This window comes from Sarcophilus harrisii, chromosome 1, assembly GCF_902635505.1.
Source record: "Sarcophilus harrisii chromosome 1, mSarHar1.11, whole genome shotgun sequence".
Lineage (NCBI taxonomy): Eukaryota > Metazoa > Chordata > Mammalia > Dasyuromorphia > Dasyuridae > Sarcophilus > Sarcophilus harrisii.
The window spans coordinates 445286-454141 of record NC_045426.1 but is presented as its reverse complement, the minus strand read 5'-3'; positions in this window follow the sequence as shown (position 1 = coordinate 454141).

Below are 8856 nucleotides of genomic sequence, written 5' to 3'. Positions count from 1 at the left end.
ATCATCTCTTCAGTTCTGGTTTTCTTTCAAAAAATGTTTCAAACACTGCTTTGTTTTCAAACATCTTTTGTATTCTCTGTCATTAAGCTCAGATTTTCAGGACAGATCAGTCTGGGATGCATCATGAACCTGTGTGTTTTTCAGAACTCATTATTCTATTTGCTGCTCCTGTGGAATAGTCTAATGTTATTTAAATGCTCTTTCCTTTGCTTCTGTGTGTGTTTAGGAAGTAGGAGTCTTGAGTTTTTTCCTGGAGGTGATCTGTTAATTCTTTCTTTTGGGACTTATTTTCCTTGTTCAGCAGTTCTAGGCAGTTCTCTATTATTTCTTCATTACAGTCTTAAAATTTTTTTTAATTTTTTTTATTTAATCTTGTCAGGTTTTACTGGGAGACTTTAGATTTTCTCTGCACAGTTTGTCTTTCAGATCTCTGTTTTGTTTGTATGATGACTATATTTTCTTTTAACATTCTTGTTTTAAACTTCTCTTCTTCTGGATTGTCCTTCACTTATGTGTATTTGCATTCTCAATCCAATCTGCTGTTTTTTCTTTCTTTGGTGAGACTTGTCATGGAAGATTCAAGTTTTTCTATTTGGGTCATTATTCTTGCTGTTAAGACATAAATTACTATTTTTTCTAGTCCTTATTTCTCTTTTAAATCATTGTTTCCAATTTAACAAAAGGGAAAACCAAAGCAGATCTCTGCACAAAATAACACTTATTAGCAGGGACATGCTACCTGTCAATAAATAGGTTAATGGCTTGTTTCAATTTATATCAAAGAACAGTCCCTTTACATAGGTTTTGGGGAGTACAGAACAAAAGGACAGATTGGGATAGCTGACATTAAGGCATTGGCAACCCAACTGGTTTCAGAGTTGAGATGCAGGGAACATAATTGAATGGTTGGAAGTTTGGTAATGGAAGGAAGCTAGCAATGACTCTCCTTTTCTCTTGGGGTTAAGAAGGGTTCATTGTTTGGGTCCAGGTGAGAGAGCACTGCCCGGACTTTTGGAGAGCAAACCAGACATTCTTGAAGTATAATCTGGTGAAGCAAGATATAGGATCTTTTATTTTATACACATGCTCCAAGGTTAGCAAAATTCCCTGAGGCAAAAAAATAGATCAAGAGAGCTATATACATACTGTTGATAATGATTATGTTAAAAATCTAATAAATTAGATGAGTGATCTATAAGAGATACATATTTCTCATTGACCATAGGGGGGAATTGAGAAGATTGATTCATCTTGATCCTATTTGCAATTAATTGATTTTGTCTTGTAATTGCTTAAGTCATGGATCTTTGTCTCTGAACTTAGATCAGTTGGCCTGTAATGAGTTAATTTTAGAAATACAGCTATTTTGAACTTTCAAATGGGAAACTTGTATACAAGTTCAAAATAGGCTTTAAAACATTAATTAATGCAAAATTGAAAAAGAACAAAACTAAGACTGAAAAACCATAGCTTAAATTTAGAATGGAATTTTACATATCTCCAGGATAACTAAGAAAACCCAGCAAGGAAAGATATAAAAAAACAAATACAATGATGATCATTACCATTAAGTTTCCTTACATTATAGTAATCTACTTCCAGTGGCCAGTTCATCAACATACTTCATCTCAGATTATAGGTGCCTCACACAGTTGTCTGTTCTGAAAACATCATCTCATTTTTAAGATAGCTCTGATAGATAGGTCTCTTCTTTAATGGATTGACTTCTGAGGTGCCATTTTGCTTGGAAAAATTCTTAGATGTTGCTGCTAAAACTATTTACAGAATCAACACATTTTAGTATAGCTTTAAAATTTTACTCTTTCAATTATTCAGGTTCAACTTCTGTGGTTTTAATCTAATAAGTAATAAAACTATAAAAAGAATATTAAATTAGGAATCTTAGTTCATTTTAAACTTCACAGATTTCAGTTCTTAAATATCCTTTACTATTTCTATCATTTCTAATGCTTGTGCCATCAACAATCTAAAGGTGGAAACAAACAAAAAATGTCTATAAGAATCTGACTTGTAGAATGAGTCCTTTTAGTTAAAGATTTAATATTTACCAAAATAAATAAGTTAGGGCAAAGAGTGCTTTTCTAAATGACTTTGCTATCATTTAACTTTCCATGATATATTAGTATACTGTTTCATTGATATATTTAAGAAATTCAAATATAAACTGAAAAATAAAAAGTTAATTTAAAAAATACACTAGATAGAACTCTTAAAACCTTTAAAATTTCAAAAAAAAGTTTTTATTCATTTTTTGCTTTATATTTTTAAAACTTTATTATTTAGGAGCAGCTAGGTGGTGCAGTAGATAAAGCACCAGCCTGAAGTCAGGATGACTTGAGTTGAAAGCTGGTCTCAGACACTTAACACTTCCTACCTGTGTGACCCTGGGCAAGTCACTTAACCTCAATTGCCTCGGGGGGGGGGGGAACTATTATTTAGAACTCCAAAATTTTCAATTCTATTTTTTCTCTTAGAACTCCAATTAATTTTTATTTCAATTTTCCCCTTAGGGAGAATAGAGACTGATAAAGATTTTATCCTCACATAAAACCATAGGGAACAGAAAATTTTTTATAAGATGACCTTTAATATACAAATGAATTCACATAAAAGGTACAAAATGAACTCTGTTGTAGAAAAAGATTTGAGATGGGATGCACAGTTATGCTAGATAATTAATTCCAAAATGTACATAAAGAACTATATACATCAAATAAGTTGTCTAAACTAAAACATGTCTGCACTTCAGGACATATCTTAGACAGGTATTAATTCTACAGTAAGTAATAAATGTAAATAAAATTGACTTCTCTTTTGAGGTAACACAAAATATTCCATAAGTTACTCTCATCAAATAAAATGGATTGCACTGAAATTCTTTTCTTTAAAACAAAATCAAAAGTTTTTCTGACTTAATTTCACTAAATAATATATTTATACCTTGGGCTCACAAATCTTGCAATATTATGTAATGCTTTTTAAATCATTCTGAAAATTTTAAGGACTTTTATCTTTTATAAATGGCAGATGACAAGGTCAAATATTCATTTACTTCATTGTTCAGGATGTGGTATTATTGACTGTTATTCAGATTGAATATTACAGGTATTACAGCAACAAGATTCATTATAAAAATCACAGCTTAACTTTTTCTTTTTCATAGATTTGAGAGGAAGACAAGTAGGGGTGTGATTACAACAATATCAATACTGATCCTCCAGGTCTAAGCACCAGGGATGATTCCACATATGCATAACAGGATCAAGCATCTGTAGTTCCATCTAGATATGACAGAGGGCTCTTTGTCATGTGAGGAATGGGGTCATCAACAGCAATGGTCACTTATTAGTGAGGACTTGGGCATCTCATGACCTTCTCACCATCAACTCTTTCACTTACTAAATGCAACATAACTTCAGAGATGCACCCTTGAAGCAAACACTGGTATTTAATAGACTATATCATTGTAAGGAGAAGAGATGGGATGTAAGAATAATGAAGGCCGTGTATGGCACAGAGTCAAATCTGCATTTAACAGAAGTGGCGGCCCTAAGATGAGTAGAATTAATGCCAGTGGATTAGAGCACTTCTCCTAGTGTGAACAGCTCATTGCTAACTTGGAGAGAAAATTGAGCCAACATATAGTAGGTAACAGTGGAGAAGAAAAGAAATGGGCAGCTTTCAGAAATTTGGTATGCAGCATCACTTTTACTCAGATGCGCCAAAATATTCAAAAACATCAAGATTAGTTTGGAGAAAATGATGAGGAAATTCAGAGGTTACTAAATGAAAATCAACAACTCCAAAGGGTTGATCAGTAGAATAGTTCACATGCCTCTGATACAGCAGCATTTAACTTCATCAAAAGTAACGTGCATATGAAACTTAGATTCAGGATTCTTGGCTCAGTAAAAAGACAAATGAAATTAAGCTTTTTGCTCTTGGTAAGAATCCAAAGTGCATTTAGGAGGCCCTGAAGGCTACTTATGAGCTAGAGATCTATGATGCCTTTTCACTGCTCAGTGCTAATCACATTGATTAATGATAAAAAAAAACATGATCCTGGAGAGATTGACTGACCATTTTGATAATGTTCTCAACAGTCTGTCACCAATCAATACTAAAGCCATTGACCATGTATTTCAGGTTGAAGTCAGTCTCTCTCTAGCAGAACGTCTATCTAAAGAAGAGATTTTTAATGCCATTCCTCTTATGGAGCAAAGTTCCTGGTGCTGATTCTACTCCATTTGAGATTTATGTCAGAGAGTTGACTGCTCATACAAAAACTATGTGGCAAGAGGTTATCACTCAAGTGTTCAAGGATGTCTCCATTGTCTATTTCTATAAAGGTAAAGGAAATAGATTGTACTGTGACAGTCGGAAGGATGGTAATTTTTTTAGTCCTCTTTAATAGGCCTGAAAAATGGTTATCTACTTGAGAACCAGTGTAGCTTCAGAAAGGATTGAGAGTTGTTTTAATGTGTATTTTTCTAATGGATTAGAACATTTTTTTTCATAGTTATAGTTACCTTTGCTTATTTTATCTGAAAACTGCCTATTCATGTCCTTTGACCATTGTTCAATTGAGTGATTTATTTTATAAATTTGATTAATTTCTCTATTTGAAAAGTGAGGTCTTTATCTGAGAAACTTGCTATAAAATTTTTTTGTTATGACTATTGTGTTTTCCCCTCTATCCTATTTCCCTTCTCTTGGTTTATCCTACTTTCTTTCCTTTCACCCTGTCCATCCTCAAGTGTTTTGCTTTGGACGTAATACACTCTCTATTCTATCGGACTCCCCCCTCTCTTTTTCCCATCTTTTCTTACTTTTCTGTAAGATGAGATAGATTTCACTGAGTGGTATGTATTCCCTCTTTGAGCCAATTCTGATGATTCACTTGATTCTCCCACCCTTCCTTTCCAGCATAAAAGCACCTTCTATTCTACCTCTCCTTTTCCCTTTTCTTTCTCATCCCTTAATTTTATAACCATCTCATCATGCATTACACTTATGCCCTCTGTCTCTGTGTACTCCTTTTAACTGCCCTAATAACGAGAAAGCTCTCAGGAATTAGGTGCCTGTGAGTGAAGGTAACCTCTTATGTTTCTTTTAAACATCTTCAGGCTCTCCAGCAGTTCTCTGCATTCACCACTTGATGGCAGCTGAGAACAGTCCCCGGAGCAGTCAGGTGAGGGTTAGTGGACGCCTTCAGGGAAATTGTCAAGCCCCTTGCTTTTCCCACCTCTTTGCAGCTGACTGCCGGGCATCTCTCAGCTATGAAAGGGCCCTGTTATCAGTATTTGCACTGGGATTCCCAGATTACGAAGTCTTCATTCTTCTGTACATGAGCAGAGAAGGGTGGATTCTGCTCTTCTAACTCAAGCTTTAGGACCACCCTGCACTAATTCTCTGCTCAGCCAGATGCTTTGGTTACTAGGCCACCACCAAATCTTTAGGCCATAGCTGCCGCTGCCCCTTTCTGATTTGATTTTAAGATTCCCTTTGATATAGAGTCTCCATGAAGTTGAAGCCCTTTTACTCCATCACCAGACTCATCAGAGACTTGCCAAATATGAAGTGACTTTGTTGGGCAATGAAAGTCCTTCTTCAATGCTGTGAAATCCTCAATCCTGCTACATGGCTCCCTGATTTACCTGATAAGCCATTACGTGATTGTGCCTTTATAGTAGATGTGGCTGAAAAGCCCTGTAATGATCTTTCTGATGCCCTTTTTATTAGAGGTTACCTGACATACTGACACTGCTATAGTTTGAGTGTGATACCTTGGCAGTTTCTCTGCTAATCCCAGTGTCCAGCTGAGATGGCCCTTACCCAGGAGTGTCATCTGGCCAAAGGAAAAGAAAAGGCCAGTCTATACTGACTCAAAATGTATATTTGGTGTTTGCCACACTGTGGAGATTTTCTGGCTACAGAGATCTTTACATTCACTGATGAGATCATTATGAATGCAGAATTCATCAAAGATCTCATCTGCCCTGGAGAAAAAGAGAGATTCTTTGCCTCAATTGCTAACTAATCTTAATCACTGAATGGGAGCAGCCTCAGTCAAACTGAGATCTGTTGAAGACCTTAGCTTAAAAAGGCCCAGGTCTCCCACAGCATCCAGGCCCATCTCCAGTCATCTAGATCTACATCTGGCCACTGGACCCAGATAGCTCTGGAGGGGAAAGTGAGGCAGGTGACCTTGAATAGCCTTCTCTCTCTCAAATCCAATTCACTTGTGTGTCATGGCATGATGTCATGGTCCTCTTTGAAAAGAAGGGACAAACAACTGTCATAGCCACTGTTAACTGCCCTGCTCACATGGCATGGACTGATTCTGTATCAAGAGGGAATCAATGTGTTGATGTCACTGACACACTTGATGCTCTGGAAGGATAAGCTATGATTTTAATCATCTTCTGGAGTTATAACTCCTGAAGATTGTCCCTTGCTTCAAATCCTGATCCTTATTGGCTTTGACAAGGGCACTCACTTGACCAACTCTATCCTCTCCCAACTCTAGGAGTGACCCCAAAATCCTATATACTTTAACTCCCCAAAGCTCAAGTCAAGTTGAGCCTAAGAATAGGAGCTTAAAATAATCTGAAATGGTCTAATCTGCTTCCTCTAGCTTTGTCCTGTCTGTACAACAGACCAAGGTGGAGAGGTGTGTGAAATTACACTTACCTTCTTTTGAAATGTTTTTTGGACACCACCTCCATCCATCCAAACAAAACCCTTTCTCTCACATACATCCTTACTGGGAGGATAGAATTCCACTGCTTCCTATATACAGGAATTACAGTCCCGATGGCAAGTCCACAGGCTATATACATAAAACAAGTTCTGCTTCAAGAACTTTTAGTGGGATAATGGAGCCCAGCTTGCTCTGCGGGGACTGAACACCTTGACATTGTTGAATACCTGCCCCTTGCACGGCTGACACTCCTGGCCCACTTTCCCATGTATCATTCCATTTTGAGCTACTTCCTATTGTCCTCTCTTAATTTGCATCCAGTCCAGTCAGTAGGGGAGGCATGAGTTATTACAAAAAGAATGGCTACAAATTCTACAAATTTCTCAGAGTTCCCTCTAGTCTAGCTAGATCTCCCCTGTTCTAAAACTGCAAGTACCACCTCATTACCAATCACTAATGTTCATGGAGGAATTATCAGATGGCACAGTAAAAAGTTAAGTCTAAAGAAGGAATATTTTCATGGAGTAGCTACACATGCTTTCAGCATCACATGGAAATCTGGGTACAGAGTCTCCATTCCTCCCCGCTTTCCCCCCTTCCCCCCCCCCCCGCCTCAGAGAACCATGATTAAAATAGAAAAGTTGGTTGTCTTTCTCTTTAATAGTTTTTATTATATTTTTTTCCTCTTTTAATCAAACCTTCCTATTGCCCAGTTGTGACTTCAACAATATTGGCTTTAGCCTTCCCCTCCCTAGTTCACCCTTCTCATGATGAATGGGTAGCAAATAATGTTATTATTAACATACAGTCAGGTGGGTCATGGGATATATCATGCTAGTTTTATTGGGACTCATAAGTGCTGGGTTTGTCAACATGTCCACCAACAGAATCGTGATCTATTCATGGTTGGTCTTGTCCAATTTAAATCCATGTCACAATTAATAATCAAAAAAAATAGTAATTATACATATTGTCTTCGGGGGTCATTCCCACCTTTTTTTCTTTGAAGTTGACAGTATGTATTGGAATATAAGCATTTGGGAGAGATTTGTGTGGATTACTGTTCAATCTCTTAAATAACCCCAGACCCAATAAAAGTTTCTACAAGCTCAAGCAATTAACTAGCAATTGATATAGTCAGAACATTTTTGCGATTTTTCTCCAACTTCACTTGGTGATGAGTAGAAATGAAGATAGCAGGTGTAAGAATCCAGGGCTGAGCAAAGCAAGTTTTGTAGTCAATTAAAAGGAATAAGACATTTAAAAGAAAAGGACAGTGCAGAGGTCAGAACAGGGAAGAGAAGAAAAGGTATCTAGGGCAGGGGTGCTGGCTTAGGAAAGAATTGAGTCCAGGGACTGGGAAGTCATGATGAAGAATTGGATTTGTAGTTGCAAGACAAAATAAGTACAATGACAACAGAATGGGACTAGATGAGAGAATTTCAGAGTTCAAGAATAGGAATGTAGAGCACTTATGGTCAATCAAAAACATGACGTAAATTGAGGACCTGTTCACACTATTAGGGTACCTGGGGGAGTATGATTATATATATTGAAATCCCCTTGTATGAGGGCAGGGAGTAGGAAGGGGGAGGAGAGAAAGGCATGAATCAGGCATTGGACTTACTGAAGGAAAAAGGGAAGCATCCTAAAGACTGGGGCCTAAGCCTTTTGGCCTAAAGCCAAAAAAATTTGATTGGGTGGTAGATTTGGACTGCATGAACCTCAAAGGAAGAGAAGTTCCTAAGTGATGGAGGTAGGTAGAGGAGAACCTAGAAGTGTCAATAGGGAGTTTAGAGTATTACAACTGCCCCATCTGGACCACTGATTTGGGGAGCCTGAAGGTGCAGTCAGTGCTAAAAAGGGAGAACAGGGAGGCCGTGTCATCAGGAGAGAATCAGATCCAAAAGGGAGTTAAGTCCAGATGTAGGAAGAAATCAAATTTATCTAGAGAGCACAATGAAAGGGGAGGGTAGCTTCATTAAGTGATAAACACTATAGTTTGCTACGTCTCCCACATTTCACAACTATGATCTTTTATTCTATATTGATGAAATGGGGACATATTGAGTCTCTTCAGAGTTAGGAGGTGGAATAAGTTATGAAGGAAAACTGTTGAAAAAACATGAATC